We start from the raw sequence: 21627 nt of genomic DNA on the forward strand, positions 1-21627 counted from the left end.
AAGAAATTCCTTGCACAGATTATTCCCAGCATCGTCTCTACCTTGTTATGTCTGCAATAGAAATAATTATTTCTCCTGCAGTAACTCATTTCTTCAAAGTTTTTTTTCTACACCTCAGCCTGTTTCTCAATTGTACAACTCCCCTTACCTTTTTAAATCAGTTCGTTAGGCCCAACTGTGTTTTCCAAGCATCTTGTCGACAGCTTCACAGAATATAATTCTGCTGTCAAGACAACTGCTCAACTATTGTCCTTCCCATATCCACTTTTCTTCTTCTCTTCCTTCAGCTGCTTCATCTCTTCCATTTCTGTACTGACAGAAGCCTGTTGAAGATGGAGTGTCCTTTTGCATCACGTACCTTTCTCATCAGCAAGAACAAGGTTTTTTTCACATATCCTACAAGGCCCCCTCGCCCTTAGATTTATTGTCAGTGTGGAGGCTAAAGTTGACTGCTTCCTTTCTGTGATGAATTTTTATTGATGTCCTGACACTCTGGAGTATAGAGATGAGCCTTTACCATCAATAAAGTCCACTTTTGTTGGTGTGAATGTTGGGGTGGATCAGTGGGTGCAACAACGATGGTTTGGAATTCAACAAAGGTAGGAGACTTTATCAGTTAAACCTGTGGTAAAAATAGAAATTGTACCAAAATGCTATCCTGTCACAATTCATCTGGGATTGTAATGATTTTATTTTAAGATAACAATTTCCCCTTTGTATATCTACTTTCATTTCTCCCTCCCTCCACTTGCTTCAACTCCTGCAACACTTTACTCCCATCTGTCATCATCCTGCACCTCTTTTAGCCGTCTTCCTCATATGCATTTGATGACTGCGTCCTTCACCTTGCCCTCATCTAGGGAGAAGATCAATAGATCTAGGCTGAGCCAGAACAAGCATCACTCTTTCAGTGATTTTCTCTTTTCCCTGGATTTGGTTGCATGAGCATGTACAGATTCCTGCACGCAGACCAATTTGTTTGGCAGCGCTCTGTGTACCCATTCAGGCTGAGAATATACTTGCTTGCGTTCTTGTTTTGATGACATAAATGTGTTGAGTCACTGTGTGAAAAAATAGGCAGGCCTGTGATAGTATCAGTTCTATTAATTTAGGTTAATTTTGTGTCATACTTGCTTATCTGAGCACATTGTATTGAAAGTAGAGCATCCACCTCATAGCTGTGCCAACAGCAGCTATGCTCTTAAGATATCCACATCACATTTCAACTGTCTTGCAAAAGTATTTGTAGACTTTGAACTTTTTCTCAATTTAGAGCCACACAGCTGTATGCATGTTATAAAAAATACAATTAGGTACGGTTTTAGAATTGTATTTGACATACCAGCACAGATAAGTGTTGGATGCATAGAGTTGAAACCTGACACCTACATACACTTGATAAAGGAGAGATAACTTTTTTGGTTGTGTCTGTCATCGAATATGACAGTTTCCTGTTTTATGTCAGTTAGGATTACCAAGATGACACATCAATGGCATTTTAAGCAAGTGCGGTTATAGAGTTGGACCCAGGCGCAGTTGGTGCAATGTTAATAATAGAAAACAGAGTACAAGGATAAACAAGAAGAAAAACACAAACAGAGTCACAGGCACAACTATAGGGAGAGTCACAGGAAAAACAGGCTTATATACTGAAGGACTAGTGGAGAATGACCGGTGCAAACTGGTGAGCAATCAAAGGTTATTGGAGGCAGAGTGAAAACAGGGAGCAAAGAGAGGGAGACTAAGAAACCAGAACAGGGCTTAACAGAACCAGAAAGAAACCCAGGGAGGAATCTAACACAATACTAACAGGAATAAATCTAGACATATAAAAAACATAAAGATAAACTAGAACGTACATGAAACAGAAGACAATTAGTGGAAACTCAGCTGCCAGTAACTTACTGTAACTGCAGAAAAATACGGTAATATACTGTAATCACTGAATTCTTTTTAAACAGTAACATACTGTAAAACTGATAACAGTTAGAGTACAGTAAAATAACAGTAAAATACTGGAAACAGGTTTGCCAGTATTTTACTGTTATTTTACTAGACAATTTGTTACAGTGAATCCATAGGAATGAACTGATTTAGCAACACAAAGAGGACATAAAAGCTAATTGTGAGCTTTTCTCTCTTGCTCTCGGTGGAAGACACGCGTTTTCTCTCTCTCCCTCCCTCCCTCCCTGCTGATCCCTGCTTCTGCTTTTGTCTGTATTTTTCTCAGAGCCTCGCTTTGCATTTCTTCCAAACTTGTAAATTATGGATTTGGTCAGCTGGTTTCTCAATGTAATTGATGAAATTTTTTTGACGGGAAGACAGGGTAAAGGAGACCCTCTTGTCCATATGGGACGTTCTACTCTGGATACACAATGGATTCTTGGCAGCAGTGGAAGATTGTGTGCCTGACTACAATGTCGGTCGAGGACGTAGAAGATGTGTACATATTTGGACTTTTAATAACAGGATTTCTGCTTTTGAAGTTGGTGGTTACCTGGCTTATCGAGTGATTCGCAAACGGTTGTCGGATGTTCAAAGTATTCCAAAGCTGCCTGCGATGTTGGATGAAGTCTGTAGAGCGATCAACACTCAGACTGAAATGTTAAGAGAGCAGAATCGCGCGATTCTTGAACAGAATCGCAGCCTGGCAGCAGTTGGACTCAGAGGTTAAAGGTTATAATCTTGGAGAAGTTGTATGCTGGAGATCTGCGGAAAGTACCATAAATTTGGCTATTTGGATTCGCAATTGAGACATACCAGTAAAACTCTTAAGTTAGTTGGAAATTCACAACTGCCTGAACCACAACATTTATTGTTTTCCTAAATCCGGCGCCCCAATGTGGCCTTGGCAACTTCTGCTAACTAGCTATCAACAAAATATCTCCTGGATGTTATATAAACACAACGCTCTTCCCCAGCACTCCCCTACCAGCTGTGTGCTGATAGGACTATGTGGCCGAAAGATACAACTTCCACCTCTCTTCTCAAGAACAATGGCGCTTCTATCAGTGTTGACAGTCTAGTTCTTGCATGTCATACCAGTGAAAGCCAAGTATTTAAAAAGTTTGGACTGAAAATGTTTTATACCAGTGACCCAGCTTATTGAATGATGGGACCACAACTGCCTCATACCAGCGACCTCAAGGATTAATATTATAATTTTTCTTCTAGCACAGGATGAATTCCTCACCACAGAGGACTTAATGAGCTAATTGCCTCTATTAGAAAAATTGGATTAGAACCAGCTCTTACCAGTAAACTCCCAAGGATTGTTAGGGTGATTTGTTTTGCTGGTTGATTTTCTGTATCATTGTAATGTTTTTCCACATGTACAGCGCTTTGAGTACCTTGTTGCTGAAAAGCGCTATATAAATAAACTTGACTTGACATAAACATCAGGGAAATAGTGAAAAACCGAGACGTAAACCAAAACCAAAACCTAACACCTAAGGATCATAACACATTTGAGTTGAATGGAGGCATAACTCTGGATATACACTGCTCAAAAAAATAAAGGTAACACTTAAACAACACAGTATAACTCCAAGTAAATCAAACTTCTGTGAAATCAAATTGTCCACTTAGGAAGCAACACTGATTGACAATCAATTTCACATGCTCTTGTGCAAATGGATTAGACAACAGGGGAAAATCTTTGGCGATTAGCAAGACACACTTGATAAAGGAGTGGTTCTGCAAGTGGGGACCACAGACCACTCAGTACCTATGCTTTCTGGCTGATGTTTTGGTCACTTTTGAATGTTGGTGGTGCTTTCACACTCGTGGTGGCACGAGACAGTCTCTACAACCCACACAAGTGGCTCAAGTAGCGCAGCTCATCCAGGATGGCACATCAATGGAAACTGTGGCAGGAAGGTTTGCTGTGTCTGTCAGCGTAGTGTCCAGAGCCTGGAGGTGCTACCAGGAAACAGGCCAGTACACCAGGAGACATGGAGGAGGCCGTAGGAGGGCAACAAACCAGCAGCAGGACCGTTACCTCCACCTTTGTGCAATGAGGAACAGGAGGAGCACTGCCAGAGTACTGCAAAATGACCTCCAGCAGGCCACAAATGTGCATGTGTCTGCACAAACAGTTAGAAACCGACTCCATGAGGATGGTATGAGGGCCTGACATCCACAAATGGGGGTTGTGCTCACAGCCCAACACCGTGCATAATGCTTGGCATTTGCCAGAGAACACCAGGATTGGCAAATTCGCCACTGGCACCCTGTGCTTTTCACAGATGAAAGCAGGTTCACACTGAGCACATGTGACAGACGTGACAGAGTCTGGAGACACCGTGGAGAGCGATCTGCTGCCTGCAACATCCTTCAGCATGACCGGTTTGGCAGTGGGTCAGTAATGGTGTGGGGTGGCATTTCTTTGGAGGGCCACATGGCCCTCCATGTGCTCGCCAGAGGTAGCCTGACTGCCATTAGGTACCGAGATGAGATCCTCAGACCCCTTGTGAGACCCTAGGCTGGTGCGGTTGGCCCTGGGTTCCTCTTAATGCAGGACAATGCTAGACCTCATGTGGCTGGAGAGTGTCAGCAGTTCCTGCAAGATGAAGACATTGAAGCTATGGACTGGCCCGCCCGTTCCTCAGACCTGAATCAAATTGAGCACATCTGGGACATCATGTCTCGCTCCATCCACCAACGTCACTTTGCACCACAGACTGTCCAGGAGTTGGTGGATGCTTTAGTCCAGGTCTGGGAGGAGATCCCTCAGGAGACCATTCGCCGTCTCATCAGGAGCATGCCCAGGCGAGGTCATACAGGCACGTAGAGGCCACACACAATACTGAGCCTCATTTTGACTTGTTTTAAGGACATTACATCAAAGTTGGATCATCCTGTAGTGTGTTTTTCCACTTTCATTTTGTGTGTGACTCCAAATCCAGGCCTCCATTGGTTAATAAATTTGATTTCCATTGATGATTTTTGTGTGATTTTGTTGTCAGCACATTCAACTTTGTACAGAACAAAGTATTCGATGAGAATACTTCATTCATTCAGATCTAGGTTGTGTTATTTGAGTGTTCCTTTTATTTTTTTGAGCAGTGTATTTCGAGCCAACGCTTGAAGCACATAGCTTCCTTGTGTGAACTCATGGGAAAATCCAAAGAAATCAACACACATATGAAGAAGAGAACTGTAGACATCCATAAGTCTGAAGAGATGATCGAGGCATCTTTAGTCATTTGGAAATTTTAGCCAAGGATAAACCAAACAATTATATGGACACATAAACAGTATGGGAATGTCTAGCAATCAAATCATTCAAGAAGACAGGTTTTATTTCCCAGATATGAACTTGTTTTGGCGCAAATATGTGTCCTGATATCACAGAACCCCAGAACTCCCGTTGTAGGGTTGTGTGTCCAGACCAGAAGTACAAAGGGCTTTCTGAAGATGTTGGCTCAAGCTGGTAAGAGTTTCAAAATCCACAGTGAAACAAGTCAGGTACAGGAAAAAGCCATTATTCTAAAATCAATCAAAAACAAAAAAATAAAAGGCCTGAATACGCTTTACAAATATACTCACAGTTAAAGACTTGGTCATTTGGAGACAAGTCCTGTGGTCTAATAATTGTTTGGCCACAATAACCATTGTTACGCCCCCCAGATGGCACAGAACAACAGGGTAACATAGAAATTGTTGTCCAGATGGTAAGGTCAAGTTAAGAGGTTTATTTACAAGTGTTCTAGGTGAAGGAAATATTAATGTCAAACCCAAAGGAACATTCTTAGGGCAGGGGCTGGACTAAACCCGACAAAAAACCAAAATAAAATATCTAAATTAAACCATCAGCCCCAAATTAAAATAAGGTAAACACCATGTAATCACCATCTGGTACGCCGCTGCTACAGCCAAGGATAAGGGCAGGCTGCAGCGTGTCATTCGGTCTGCTGAGAAGGTGATTGGCTGCAGTCTACTGTCGCTCCAGGAACTGTACACCTCCAGGACCCTGAAGCGGGCAGGGAAGATTCTGGCTGATCCCTCCCACCCCGGTCACAGACTCTTTGAAACTCTCCCCTCTGGCAGGAGGCTGCGGTCCATCCGGACCAAAACCTCACGCCACAAGAACAGTTTTTTCCCATCTGCCACCAGCCTTGTCAACAAAGCCCCCCGGAAACCACACTGACACTCACCCTTCCCCCCCCTTTTTTTTTTTTGCTGACAGGACACCTGTAACCTGTAACTCTATGCGTTACATTAACGCTCAGCTTGGACTCCTGCTTTACTTGCACTGCCATACTTGCACAATGATCATCTGCACTGTTGTATTGCTCTTGCATCTTATACTGCTCTATATTTACTCTCACTCACTTAAAACTGTGCACATATATTTATATTATATTGTAGATATGTTTATACTGTTTAATTTGTGTTGTATTGCACTGACTACGCCAAAACAAATTCCTTGTATGTCCAAAAACGTACTTGGCAATAAAGCTTTTCTGATTCTGATTCTGATGTAAGCAAAATGAATATTAACTTTTCAAAGACAAAACCAAACTTCCTTAAACAATTTCACTACAAGGTACAAACTAATGCACAGCTAGAGAGCTAGAGTGCAAGACTCTACATAGACAAAACCAAAGGCACAAGGGAGCAAGCAGTGTGCACAGTTCACAGCTGCTCCACTGAATGAGTCTCTCTCAGAGCTTCATAAAGATCCAGCTGGTGGATTGGCAGACATGATTGGTACAGTGTTGCAAGGCCGGTCCAATCGGAGATCAGCAGGAAAGAGGCGGGCCCAGAGTCCGAATCAGCCAATCTCCTCGGTATGTGCCACAGTCAAATCTGCATAATAAAGCTGCATCATGGTAATGCAGGTCAACAGCCGTAACAACCATCATCACAACTGGGAAACAGGACAAATCTTGCAGGTCTAAGAACTCCATCCTAATTGTGAAGTATGGGTGGGGCGGCACAATGTTCTGTATTTTGCTGCAAATGGGACTGGGGCACCTTACGAAATAGATGGCTAAATATTTATAATTAATACTGAAAAATAATAATAAATACTGAAACTGCTAAAGACATCAACCAGGAAGTTGTGGTTTGAGCACTTATAAAGTAAATATTTAGCTCAGAATTGTCTAGGTGCAGTTCTGTGAAGTAATTATTGGTAGTAGTCACATTAATGGTGGTAGAAAGAATTTATAGTAGCGTTAGCTTGTTAGAAAATAAGACACTTTCTCGAAGGTGGTGGAAGGCTAACAAACTAGTCAGATGTACGCTGTATCAATCTGCCTGATAAACTGATTCAGTGAATCAGCGTATTGTGAGCCAAATATGGATAATTTTTTAAACAACTCACAAAAAAGCATAGGAGCATATCACCTTTAAAGTTGCTGCAAACGGACACAGTGAAAAACTATTCTCTGTTCTTGGGGGTGTTAGAGTGCACTGGCGAGTTGCAGCTGATTTGGTAAAAGGATACAGACTTAACCATCATAACATCTCATAAATACACAGACGTTTTCTGGCTGAAGTAAACAGCATGAAATGTAACAAAAGCATGTTGTGAAATTGTTGCATGTTTTGTATCTTTTTTACATACAGGGGTTGGACAATGAAACTGAAACACCTGGTTTTAGACCACAATAATTTATCAGTATGGTGTAGGGCCTCCTTTTGCGGCCAATACAGCATCAATTCGTCTTGGGAATGACATATACAAGTCCTGCACAGTGGTCAGAGGGATTTTAGGCCATTCTTCTTGCAAGATAGTGGCCAGGTCACTACGTGATACTGGTGGAGGAAAACGTTTCCTGACTCGCTCCTCCAAAACACCCCAAAGTGGCTCAATAATATTTAGATCTGGTGACTGTGCAGGCCATGGGAGATGTTCAACTTCACTTTCATGTTCATCAAACCAATCTTTCACCAGTCTTGCTATATGTATTGGTGCATTGTCATCCTGATACACGGCACCGCCTTCAGGAAACAATGTTTGAACCATTGGATGCACATAGTCCTCAAGAATGGTTCGGTAGTCCTTGGCCCCATCTAGCTCAAGTATTGGGCCAAGGGAATGCCATGATATGGCAGCCCAAACCATCACTGATCCACCCCCATGCTTCACTCTGGGCATGCAACAGTCTGGGTGGTACGCTTCTTTGGGGTTTCTCCACACCGTAACTCTCCCGGATGTGGGGAAAACAGTAAAGGTGGACTCATCAGAGAACAATACATGTTTCATATTGTCCACATCCCACATCCCAAGATTTGCGCTCCTTGCACCATTGAAACCAACGTTTGGCATTGGCATGAGTGACCAAAGGTTTGGCTATAGTAGCCCGGCCGTGTATATTGACCCTGTGGAGCTCCCGATGGACAGTTCTGGTGGAAACAGGAGAGTTGAGGTGCACATTTAATTCTGCCATGATTTGGGCAGCCGTGGTTTTGTGTTTTTTGGATACAATCCGGGTTAGCACCCGAACATCCCTTTCAGACAGCTTCCTCTTGCGTCCACAATTAATCCTGTTGGATGTGGTTCATCCTTCTTGGTGGTATGCTGACATTACCCTGGATACCGTGGCTCTTGATACATCACAAAGACTTGCTGTCTTGGTCACAGATGCACCAGCAAGACGTGCACCAACAATTTGTCCTCTTGTGAACTCTGGTATATCACCCATAATGTTGTGTGCATTTCAATATTTTGAGCAAAACTGTGCTCTTACCCTGCTAATTGAACCCTCACACTCTGCTCTTACTGGTGCAATGTGCAATCAATGAAGACTGGCTACCAGGCTGGTCCAATTTAGCCATGAAACTTCCCACACTAAAATGACAGGTGTTTCAGTTTCATTGTCCAACCCCTGTAGCTTAAAAATGTCATAGTGTGATCATTTTGACACTTCATTTTCATATCTTGTGTGAGTTTGTATTTTGAGTTTCTTGTGAAGAAGGCTTATATTTTCTTATGTTTAGCTGCTCTTTGTTCTATGTTCAGTTGCCTTCATCTTTTCTTAATCATTTTCCCCCTCCCCTGTCTGTGTTTATTTACCATAAGCTAATCCACCCAGTTATTTCTAGATCACCTGTTTGTCATCAAGTAATCAATTTCCCAGTGTGCGGGCTTATGGTCACCATTCACTTTTAGTTTTTTTCATTCTGATTTATTTTGTTCTTTGTTCCTTTCGTGTCTCTCTGTCACCTTTGTTCAACAGTTTGTGTAAGTTTAGATTTTGCTTTCCATTAAACAACTCTTGGTCACAGATGCGCCAGCAAGACGTGCACCAACAATTTGTCCTCTTTTGAACTCTGGTATGTCACCCATAATGTTGTGTGCATTTCAACATTTTGAGCAAAACTGTGCTCTTACCCTGCTAATTGAACCTTCAATCTGCTCTTACTGGTGAAATGTGCAATCAATGAAGACTGTCTACCAGGCTGGTCCAATTTAGCCATGAAACCTCCCACACTAAAATGACAGGTGTTTCAGTTTCATTGTCCAACCCCTGTAGACTCTTTACTATGTCTGGTCCTCATAACATGATGCTTTTTGAGACATAACTTTTATCATCAAGTTGGATGATTCGTTGGTGACTTGAGGCCATTAAAATGAAAGAAATAATAGGAAAGCTGAAGCAGAACATGTAGATCCAAAGTTAAAAAAAAGCAAGACAAACATTGCAAAAACTAGATTTAGGGCAAACGTCACAGGTGAGGTATGCATGAGTTACACATTAGGACTAATCCCTGAAAAAGGAGGGCTTACCTGATTGAACATCATCTGGTGGTCCCTAGGTCAATCCATCCCACAACAATGTTCTACCTAGGAAATAATGGAAAATCATTCATAAATTACAAAATATCAGATATGGGAAGCAGGTGGATCCTAGCTCAAAATGGGTTAATGAGAGCAGTGCATTCATAAACAGAACATTTCTACACAGCATGGTGTGCCAGCCCAACTGCATATCACAGTTGGACATGAGTAAGACACAGTGATGAGAGGACGTGCTGCTGAGTGCTTAAAAGCATCACCTGCACCTGCATCATGAAAGAGAATTCCCTAGTTGGTGAGTCACTGCAACTAAAATATAAACTGAGTAGGTGTTAGGCTAACCTAATAAGTTCAAATGACTAGCCCGAAGCCTAACAAAATTAGTACCTGTGAGCAGAGCAGTGATAATCTGTGGAATCTATTGTTACTAGGTTTCTCAAAAGTTGTTTTGCAATGTGAATGGGAAAACAGCCCACGTTTAAAATCAAATGAACTGACAAATTAAATGCTTACTTTTTGTGGCAAACTGAGTTGCACTCAAGTAAAAGGAAAATAATTTGGTCAATAAAATAAAATGTCACTTTTCATATTAAAGATAAAAACATATTAAATATAGTAAATATTATTCAAGTGTGAAAACATAAATTCAAAGAAAAAATAAGAGAGATTAAAGATACAGAAAACAAAACATGGGACTCTTTTACAATTTTTTTAAATCCATTGACTAAATAAAAAAGTTTGTGACAGCAAACTTCGCCCTGTGTAAAAAACATATTGTGAAGTCATGTATCAATTATGGATAGGTAATTTTTTTGTTTTGTTTTACTAGCCACACTGAGGCCTGGATATTGCCAGACTGGTAGAATCAAGAAATCACCTTACAGAACCTGTCAGACAACATGAAGTGGGCTAAAAGATCTCAAAAAGCAACACATCATGCTCTAAAAAGAAATTAAGAACAGATAAGGGGCAAAGTCATTAAAATCTAACAAAGGCATTTCTAAAGCTTTCGATTCCAGTCAACGGCAGTAAGAGCATTCGTATACAAAAAGGGTTTATGTGACCTAGTCAAAGTCCGAACTTAAATCCGTTTGAGATGCTCTGGCATGACTCAAACAGACCATTCATGCTCAAGAACTATACAATGTAGCAGTATTAAAACACGTTTGCAGGAAAGAGTAAGACAATATTCCTACATAATGATGGAAAAGACTTGTTTCCAGTTACTGCTTACAAGTTGCTGCTCACAACACAGTATTTTTTTCCTCTTTAATCACTTAAATCATAACTTTTTGTATTTTCTCAGGCTATGTGTGTTGAAAAATAAATTTTGTTTAATATTTGAAATATCCAAGTGTGACAGAAAGAAAAAAAGTGTGAAAGAATAGAAAAAAAGAATAAGATAATGTGGTGATTAGAAAACTGTTACTTTTACACTTGACATAAAAAGTGCTACCATAAATTTTAAGGACACCTCAAAAAGACAAAAGTCCAGCAAGAACAATTTAGAAACTGCTAAAAGAAGGTAATAAAGAACCCAAAGCCTGCAAAGCCCCCCAACATTACTCAGATTGTGTGTGTGGGAATCAGGCCCAAACAAAACAGATCCCTCACACAAACAACAAGGTCAACAGTATCTATAGGTGATGTCATTGAACCACTTTAAACCCACATGTCCATTTTCTATGCTGTGAGCACCTGCTCAGTATGACTGAAGTGCCCTTAGTCTTAGGGATCATCTCTGAATGTCCTAATTCCTAAAAATGCAGCTGGACAGAAGATTTCAGGAGGATCAATAAACTGTTTTGATAGTTACAGTTAAAGATTATTCTCAGATCAAGTATATCTGTGAGACTAGGATTTTACAGATTAGTGACTGCTGATGATGCACCTAACATTGCGAAATTCCACAGGGAAAGAATTCAGTTTTTAGTGACAAATCACTTGAGGCAAGTGGGAGCTGGTTATTTTGGCTCTTCACCACTTTGTACTTTTGTAGTTTTGCAGCTGATAACCCTGGGACGTTTTGTACCAAAGATGCATCATTTTGGGGATTTTTCATATTGGCATTAAATACTGTGGAAAGTAATTTTCTATCATCTAGTCATAGTTCACTATAAGAACATTTGTTTATGTGACTTCCATAAATAATGTCCATCGCCAGGTGGTCGCTTATGGTGTAATCAGGGTTCCTGCTTTCCTTATATTTTAAAAGAGTTCACTGCCCTAAACTGGGACCAAAACCACAATTAAAGGAAATATTGTAAAAATAATAATAATAATAAAAAATAAATAAATAAAGGAAATTATATGTGAGATTTGATCTCATATGCAATAGTTGAAGCACATGGGATTGAATTTTTTTATTTGCAATGTAATGGAAAATGCAATGCACGTAATGGAAGAAGGCTAAAATAAAATAGCAATGGCTGGGTATAAAAAGGGGATACAAACTTTGAAAACGTGAAACTGGCCCCACGGCAGGACAAGTGAATAGCTTAACTATGGTCTAATAACAGCAATATATTTATTTTCCATTTGTTGCTCCCTATTATACAAGATACTTTTCCTGACAAAAGTCAAATAATGCCAATTAAATTACGTAACTCAAATTAGTGAACAGATTTTAGAGTGCAGACCCATAATACCAGTCATTGTTCCTTTTAAAACCTGTCTTCTATAGGACAATAACAAATGTCATCCCAGCCTTGCTTATTGCCAGCTTTATCCTAATTTTATTAAATAATGTGACTTAGGGGTTGTTTTGTTGTGATTTATTTAATCCAAGTCAAATATGTTTTGTTGTAGGTTTTGTTTTTTTGGTGAACCTCAGGTCATGCAACTCTTAATGATAAACATGCTTGTGACTTGCAAGGTAAGAACCTACCTCTATTTAAGACTAAAATAAATCTGAAGGTCAACATCAAGTGTCTCACTTCCGGTTGAGATCAGATAAATGTTTCTTGTTTCATTCAGCTTTGTGCATAAACAACAAATCACATTGCTATTGGTTGACAAATCTAAAAATTTTTATTTTAACATAAAATTGTTCAGTGCACACATTTGAATATGGGAGTGAAGCTTAGGAGGTGGGAGTTCCCATAGGTGATGAGTGTGAACATCATCAGCGGGCCATAGAAGACTTTCAGAGTGTTCCCCTCCCACACTCTGCCAGAACATTCTTCATTTTTAGACCTAATTGAAAAAAGACAGACTGGCCTGAAGTGTAAATGTGATCTGCTGGAGAAATCCACTACCAGCAGTTATGTTTAATATAATCTTGTTTTGGATTCAGAGTGACAAAAATTAAATAAACTGAACTTTGAAAAAGTAACTATGTTTAGCTGATTTTGTGCAGCTCTTCATTAAGGATCTGGCAAATTAATAATGTTAATCTTCCTTTAAGGCTTTGTAATAACACTCATGATAACAACGGCAACAACAAAGTGCTTGTCAATTTAACCATTCAGGTAAGCAGCAGAAATGACCAGCATATTGACTCATTATACAGAAACATATTTGTTTCTAGCCCATGGCTGTGGACAACCTACTGATAGCAGGAGTCTCTCATCACAAATGACCCAAATGACTTGAATAAGATCTATAGCAGCATCACATTTCTGTTGTGTCTATTTATGCGGCTGTATGGAGGGTTAATACCATTTTTGTGGTGCCTGTAAGAACTGGCACTTGATTAAATTTTAATGACCCTGACTGAGAGTTTTCCATGACACATTTCAAGCAATATTTAAAAACAAGTGACCTTCCCTGTAGCATAAACATTTTAATGACACAATAAATGCAGAATCTGTATCTAGCCATTGTGAGCTTTTGAATACAGACTGCTACATAAAGCAGCAAAACCTGGAAGTAATATGGGTTCATACAATTAAATACATCTATATTGCATATATGGACTGGGAGGTTTACAATCTCAAAGTCAATATCAAGAAATGGAAAAGTGAATAATTAGCTGTTGTAAAGTTAAGATTGTCCGATTTGATTAAGGTGACTTTTGAAAACAAGATTCATATTCTTCCATAAGTAAGCAGAGAACTTGGATTAAGTGTAAAGTTAGTTTTTTTCTTTTACCTATTTTCATCCACATATGCTTTTTAAAATTTGTATTTTGCTGATATTTCTCAGGTAGGACAGCATAGTAGCACCCTCATAACTATTACTGATGTTCAGTTTCTTCCAACCAAATATTGAATATTTCCAATGTATTTAATGTGCTATTACAGAAGCAAATAAAAACAAAAATAAACTCCACATTTCAGTGTTTGCTATGAAATAAAGAAAATATAGGTGAATGGACCAATATTCAAGCTCAGAAAAAACAATGAGAGTGCAGCTGGTGTTTTACCAAGCTTGCAATTTATCATTTGTATTGTGAGTAAGTATCATTAAAAAGGAGACTGAACGCGAAAGGTGGATTTCTAACCACTGTGTATGGCTGATATGGAAAGGGAAATGCAAAATGGAAAACTATTTGAGATGAAAAGTTTGGTGAGTGGTAGTTCTCGGTTTGCATCAAATTTACATCTGAATGAATAGATAGATAGATGATGTAAAAGGCACAAGAGTTTATCACTATACTCCCAACCATCAGGAAACATCTCTGAAGACTAGATTATGGATATTTAGATATGCAGTAGGATTATACACTTGCCTGTTTTTAATTTTTTGCCAAAACTTGTTATACATTTTTAATCAAAACCTCAGAAGAGTTCTGATTTGATTCCTTTTACTGAGGCAAAAAAGACAACAGAAAGCCCTTCAACTAAGAATATTATTTAAAAAAAACATACAGCAAATTATTATTTTCATATAAAAACAGGAATTAATCTCTGACACAGATAAAGTTAAGTCAGAAATTATACATAAACCCCAGCACATTTAGATTTAAAATTATTTTCATACAACCAAATATTTTGTTTCTGGTAGGAAAGGAAACAATTATCTCTCAACAGATGATAAAACAAATTAATATGAGTATTATGGAAAGAAATATCTGTTTTCCTTACAATTTACTATTACAATGGCATGTCAGAAATGATTAATATCTTTCTCAATAATCAATGGAAATATATTTTTTAGCATTTCAGAAAAACAACAAAAAAATATATATTTCCAATATACTGCCAAGACCCCTAGATTCCTGAACTCCTCCACTTGAGGCAGGAACTCCCCTCCAACCTGAAGAGGACAAGCCACCTTTTTCCGGTCAAGAACCATGGCCTCGGACTTGGAGGAGCTGATCTTCATCCTAACCGCTTCACACTCGGCTGCGCCCTGCCCCAGTGCGTGCCATAGATCTCGGCTAGAGGGGGCCAGCAGGACCATGTCATCTGAAAAAAGAAGAGACGAAATCCACTGGTCCCCAAACCAAAAGACATCGTCGGAAGATGACGAGTACAAGTATGAGCATTACAGGAAACAGACCATCATGTAATCGCTGACCAGTTGTTCATGTGTTTCCACTAGTAAATCTGACAATTTATCTTTGGTATCAAGCTCAATGTCTTTGAATTTGGAAGGCCTCCGTGCCATCATCCTAATGTTTAGGTCCTTCCACAGATGCTGTATCAGATTCAAGTCAGGCCTTAGGCTTGGCCACTTCAAAGTGTTAAAATTACTTCCAGTCTTAAGAAAAATGTTTGTAAAATTAAAAGATTACTACCTAAAACAAAATCTTTCAGTGGTATAAATCATTTTCACCTTTAACTGTACATACATCTTCAGACAAAATCTATAAAAATCCCAACAGAAAGCAAACACAAGAACTTACCTGTTTGTAAGTTCGTACACTATCACACTGTCAAGATTATAACCACGATTTATAAATGGTACCATCACACAGTCTGAATTAATTTTGTAATGATAATAAAATACATAGAACCATGCTCAAGAGATGCAAGAACACGATGTGCTAGAATGATTTGTTCGTATCTTTCCTATGCAATTAATTTTATATAAGATTTGTTCATAATTTCAGTGACAAGGATGATTTATGCACCTGCCGGCTAAGTCTGATGTTATCATGTCCCAGTTATTCAGACGTAAGACAACACCAGCAATACTGTACACTTTTTAGTAAGAATTATATTTTTTTGAGTAAAAAATTATGATGCAAGATGGTTGATAGCAAAATAAAGAACTCAAAAGATTGAATATCAAAGGCTCTGCCTATTTGGAGTGGCTTCAGACAACACTTTGGTTTCTCTTAAAAGTATAGCCTCTGGCATCTCCTTAACTCTTTCGGGGAGCTACTGATCACATTCCAGTTTTCTGATACTCCAGGATGTGAGATTTGAGGGGACTGAGAATCTAAGCAAGGGTATTTTCCTTTGTATGATCCTGTTGCATCATCATTATGATGATGAATAATTGACCAGTTTGTTTTCATTAATACTATCCCAAAACTTTCTTTTTCTCCTTTTTGGATCAAACCTAGTTAACAAAATAACATACAGAATAAACAAAATAATCAATAAATAATTACAGAGAATGTTGTACAGCTTCCTTTCTAAAATTACTTATTTACTACATTGTGAATCCCTTTTTACAAATACAGTACACCCACAGCCCTATTCACATTAATTCAGCCCACACGCTCTTGTGAACTGATACTAGTAGAAGTCAGGATAACAATGATTAATGTGTTCATTCTCCTACAGCTTCTGTTTACTGAGAGGACTGATAATTGTTTGTTGCTGATGTTGCCCTTCTGGAAACCTCTGCATGGTTAGTTGTACAATTCAAAAGAAAAATAGCCACTACCAAGAGTTTTAAATTTGGCTAAAAAAAACATACATTACATCTAAAGTTTCCCCAGTTTATTTGAGATTTCAAAGATTAACTTCATCCAGAAAAAAAAGCCCCATCAAGCTTTTGTGTTTTGGTGTAGGATGATGTCATAGGAATAAAATTGTTCCAACATTTTCTTACTACTCATTTGACACTGTAGCATACACAGTTTGATCATCAGATAGGCTCTGTTACAGCAGAGCCTATCTGTTTTTGGGCATATTAAATAAATCTGTTGTGAAAGAGCACCACAGGTCTTTCACATGTATTCTGCACAGTTAGGCCATTACTGGAAAATTGATACAACTGTGACTCAAATATACCAGCAGTAACTTAATAATACTTTTTTTTATCTCACACAAATGCCTAAGGTGATATTGGGCATACAGTATTTATTTTTCTAAAGACTGCCACAGTTTAGATTATTTTACATTACATCAGAATAAAAAACATTCTGTGTAGTTAAAACTACTTTAAAATCATTTTTTAAATGTTTAGTATTTTAGGGATATATGGATGTCAATTATAATTCTTTACAACATATCATATACATCATTATCCACCTATTCTCTGTGCTCACCTTTTGCTGTTTAGTGTGTCAGCTCATGTGCTTTATAAGTTCTTCCAATCATAAACTCGGTTGTAGAAAATTCATCTTTAACTGCTATTTTAATCCTTTGCTGTCCATTGACTTTCATTTGACACTCATTCCTCGAGCTATACTCTAATGTAGTCATGGCATGACTATGCAGTGACAAACTACGGGGATAGGGTAAGGGGAGGTTAAATGACTTGCCTCTGAGACAATAGGATTATCATTGCATCTGCTCTGCAATGATGATAAAGAATGGCTTTTCCTTTTCACTACTGGGTAAAGGAGATAGCTCTTTCCAAACATTCTGCTATTCCAGGAAATCCAACTCAAACTATAGGGTTTCCTGGAAAGTTTTTGCAAAGTATTTCTATGATCTTACGTAAGTTTAACTGTATTCTTTTAAAATTCTAATTGTCTAATGTACTGTACATTAATGCAGAGACTGATTAAGTCAAATATTTGGCCTAGAAAATTCCTCAAGGATTAATGAGGTACTACTATATTTTATTTAGTGCACTGGGAATTTATCTAGTTTAAAAATATCTTTTTTTTCTGAATAGTCTGAATTTTGCCACAAACATCCTACTCAAGGAAGAACCTTTTATGAGCAAATGTTCTCTGTGTCACAAAGGTGCAGAACTTGAGTGCAAAAGCACAGATAATGATTGCAATGAGTATTACATGGGCCTTATTACAAGGCAATGCTGTGTTTGACAGCCTCATTCAGTATTGTAACTTTATAACCGCAAAACTAACAACACGTAAACAGATTTGAGAGATGAGATAGCATCTTGTTCACCAAAATGCTCTAATATTTCTTCCCTTGGCTACATTACCTCACAGCTATTATTTGTTTGACCCACTCAGCCACAAGGCATTCAAAAGATATTTACTGGAACTAAATACTTTAGCTAACACCAAGCTGTTGAAAAATATCCTCTTCATACCTTATTGCACCTTAACACGTGTTCAGTATCTATATCTTTTTAATGATAAAAGCACCTCTCTAATGTCTTAAATACTGCTTATAATATTGCTGTAGTAGGTTCAGCAGTTGTACATTCATGCAGCACTTTCTTTGACCTTTCAATAACATTATCTTCAGCATGACCTCTTTGCAACTCTGCTTGGTTTAGGGACACTATAGGGTTATTCTGCCTTTATTACTGACCAAATCAAAAGTTGATCTGAAAAACTAAACTATATAAAACATAATCCATAAGTTCACAAAAAGCTGAGGACTCACGCTCATAACCTGTCAAGTTGTAACTTTTTGTCCAATGATAACAGCATACGGCTTTTGTTAATTATTTTGTCTTTTCCATAAGCACCTGGCAGATATTGTTGTGGTTTCCTAGAACCTGTTTTATATGTGGATATACACTCACCGGCCACTTTATTAGGTACACCTGTCCAACTGCTCTTTAACGCAAATTTCTAATCAGCCAATCACATGGGAGCAACTCAATGCATTTAGGCATGTAGACATGGTCAAGACTATTTGCTGCAGTTCAAACCGAGTATCAGAATGGGGAAGAAAGGTGATTTAAGAGACTTTAAACGAGGCATGGTTGTTGGTGCCAGTCGGGCTGGTCTGAGTATTTCAGAAACTGCTGATCTACTGGGATTTTCACGCTCTACCATCTCTAGGGTTTACAGAGAATGGTCCAAAAAAGAGAAAATATCCAGTGAGCGGCAGTTCTGTGGACCCAAATGCCTTGTTGATGCCAGAGGTCAGAGGAGAATGGCCAGACTGGTTCGAGCTGATAGAAAGGCAACAGAAACTCAAATAACCACTTGTTATAACCAAGGCATGCAGAAGAGCATCTCTGAACGCACAACACGTTGAACCTTGAGGCTGATGGGCTACAGCAGCAGAAGACCACACCGGGTGCCACTCCTGTCAGCTAAGAACAGGAAACTAAGGCTACAATTCGCACAGGCTCACCAAAATTGGACAATAGAAGATTGGAAAAACTTTGCCTGGTCTGATGAGTCTCAATTTCTGCTGCGACATTCGGATGGTAGGGTCAGAATTTGGCATCAACAACATGAAAGCATGGATCCATCCTGCCTTGTATCAATGGTTCAGGCTGGTGGTGATGGTGTAATGGTGTAGGGGATATTTTCTTGGCACACTTTGGGCCCCTTAGTACCAATTAAGGATCGTGTCAACGCCACAACCTACCTGAGTATTGTTGCTGACCATGTCCATCCCATTATGACCACAGTGTACCGATCTTCTGATGGTTATGTCCAGCGGGATAACGCGCCATGTCATAAAGCACAAATCATCTCAGACTGGTTTCTTGAACATGACAATGAGTTCACTGTACTCAAATGGCCTCCACAGTCACCAGGTCTCAATCCAATAGAGCACCTTTGGGATGTGGTGGAACGGGAGATTCGCATCATGGATGTGCAGCCGACAAATCTGCAGCGTCTGTGTGATGATATCATGTCAATATGGACCAAACTCTCTGAGGAATGTTTCCAGTACCTTGTTGAATCTATGCCACCAAGGATTAAGGCAGTTCTGAAGGCAAAAGGGGGTCCAACCCGGTACCAGCAAGGTGTACCTAATAAAGTGGCCGATGAATGTAAATTTAGATGCAGAGAGCGGCTCAGAGTGGGATGTGCTGAGCTCTCGCGAGAGTGGTGCGTAAGTATACAACATGGCAGCGCACTAACAAACAACTCTCCAGCTCTGGTTAAAACAAGCAAATAAAACCTAGCCAAATATTGAATACAATTTAAAATACTACTTTGAAATACTGCATTGTTTTCCTCGTCAACGATAACCTACACAAGGAGCCTGTTGATAGTCTGCAAAGTTACGTTGACAGGTCTTTTCAGAGTAGTATGGAAAAAATCACAGAAACTGGTGGCCACTCCGACATCAAAGCAGACACAGTCTGAATGCTCTGCCAGTACCACCCCCTCACCAGACAAGAGCTACACAGATATTTTAGACTCAATGCCAGACTTGCCCTGGTAGAAGTACTAGATAGGGAGCTAAATGTTGAAATATTATAGACACACTCAGATACTGGTGTGTACTTTTTGGTAATAATCTGCAAGGTGTGCTTTCTAAATATTCAAAAATGCCATCATCTAGTAATTGACGTGGCTTTTATTTAACTATAAGAAAAATTTTATACTTTTCTTTTTTATTCTTGTATCATTTAAGGAGCCCTTAAAAGATCAAACTTTTGGATCATTCATGGCCATTTTTGACAGCAGAAAGACTTCATATTGTCTTTATGAACAAATTTTGCACAACACACTTTTACTCATTTCTGAGTCAGAAAATTGTACTGTAGGCCATTTTGTTTAAAATAAAATGATATTTTTCCTCAATGACTACCACCATTTCTCAAAAAACAAATAAGCATTGGTCAAACACTACCAAATTCAGTGTGACAAAAGTAAAATGACTTTTTTGAAACCCTGTGTGTCAGGATCTATGTGTCGTCTTTTTGTTGTTGCACTGTGCTTGGCCTCTAGGTGGCTCTGGGTTCGTGAGGAGTGGTGGCAGGTGTCCCATATTCCCTAATCATCCCTGGAGGGTACTTAAGATGGAGGCCGCCAGCAGTTCAGCGCTAGAGTGTTGCCCTCAGTGGTATTGACTCAAGCCACATTTTCCCTAAGCTCGTCTTTGTCCTTTTGGGCAATTTTGTATTTGCTCTTTGCAGACTGGATTTCTATGCCTGACCTTATCTTTGAAGAATCCTCATCAACTTGGATGTTTTTGTCACTGGAGAAGGCTTTCCTTGCCAGGTGGATTATACCTGGATTGCCAACACTTTGCTTCTTAAGTTACTGGCTGGCGGCTATTCCGACGGTGCCTTTCCTGGAACAACTATGGACCACCACAACCGAACTCTGTCCACCCTCCCACACAATAACATCGTCAGCCGAACCTCAGAATACCTCAAGGTGAGTCCAAGTACCTACCAGCTCAGTTCATCTCAGTGTGCAGTTCCATTGTTGTCTCACCCCCTCCCGGCGGATGAAACTCCACTCCCTAGTAAGACATATTTTTTATTTTTTTTTACATTCACCATCTTGGGCTTTATATATTCTTACTGTGTCTACTTACCTTGCAGTTGTCTTCCGGTTCCAGCTCCACTCTCCTTTACCCGCTCAATGTAAAATAAAACCTCTTGTAAATCTTCATCGGTCTCCTGATTGCTTTCTGCATGTGGGTCAAAACAATACTTAAAACAATGACACTGTGAAGTGTTTTAGGGTGGATTGTGTGGGCATTTTAAGTACACCTGTTATTTTACAGCTCGTGGGTGCAGCTGTGAAATGTGCAAAAGGACTGCTTGTAGTAGAATACAAATGAGAAGGTTTGGTGATTAATGAATTCACTCTTAGCCAGCAACAGCACTGACTTCATCACTTTAAAATAGTTAAGGCCAATCAGTGAGGCATGACAAAACTGCTCAACAAATAGAATAAGGCC

The 21627-nt window shown here is 39.2% G+C and overlaps 1 long non-coding RNA gene across 1 annotated transcript; it reads left to right on the forward strand.

Annotated features, from left to right (window-relative positions):
* Nucleotides 1-20740: 20740 nt before the first annotated feature.
* On the forward strand, nucleotides 20741-21335 carry LOC124867501. Its single transcript, XR_007038078.1, has 2 exons — nucleotides 20741-21186; nucleotides 21266-21335. It is a non-coding gene; the product is annotated as an uncharacterized LOC124867501 (long non-coding RNA).
* Nucleotides 21336-21627: the final 292 nt, after the last annotated feature.

The sequence above is a fragment of the Girardinichthys multiradiatus genome, chromosome 4, assembly GCF_021462225.1.
Source record: "Girardinichthys multiradiatus isolate DD_20200921_A chromosome 4, DD_fGirMul_XY1, whole genome shotgun sequence".
NCBI classification, from domain to species: domain Eukaryota; kingdom Metazoa; phylum Chordata; class Actinopteri; order Cyprinodontiformes; family Goodeidae; genus Girardinichthys; species Girardinichthys multiradiatus.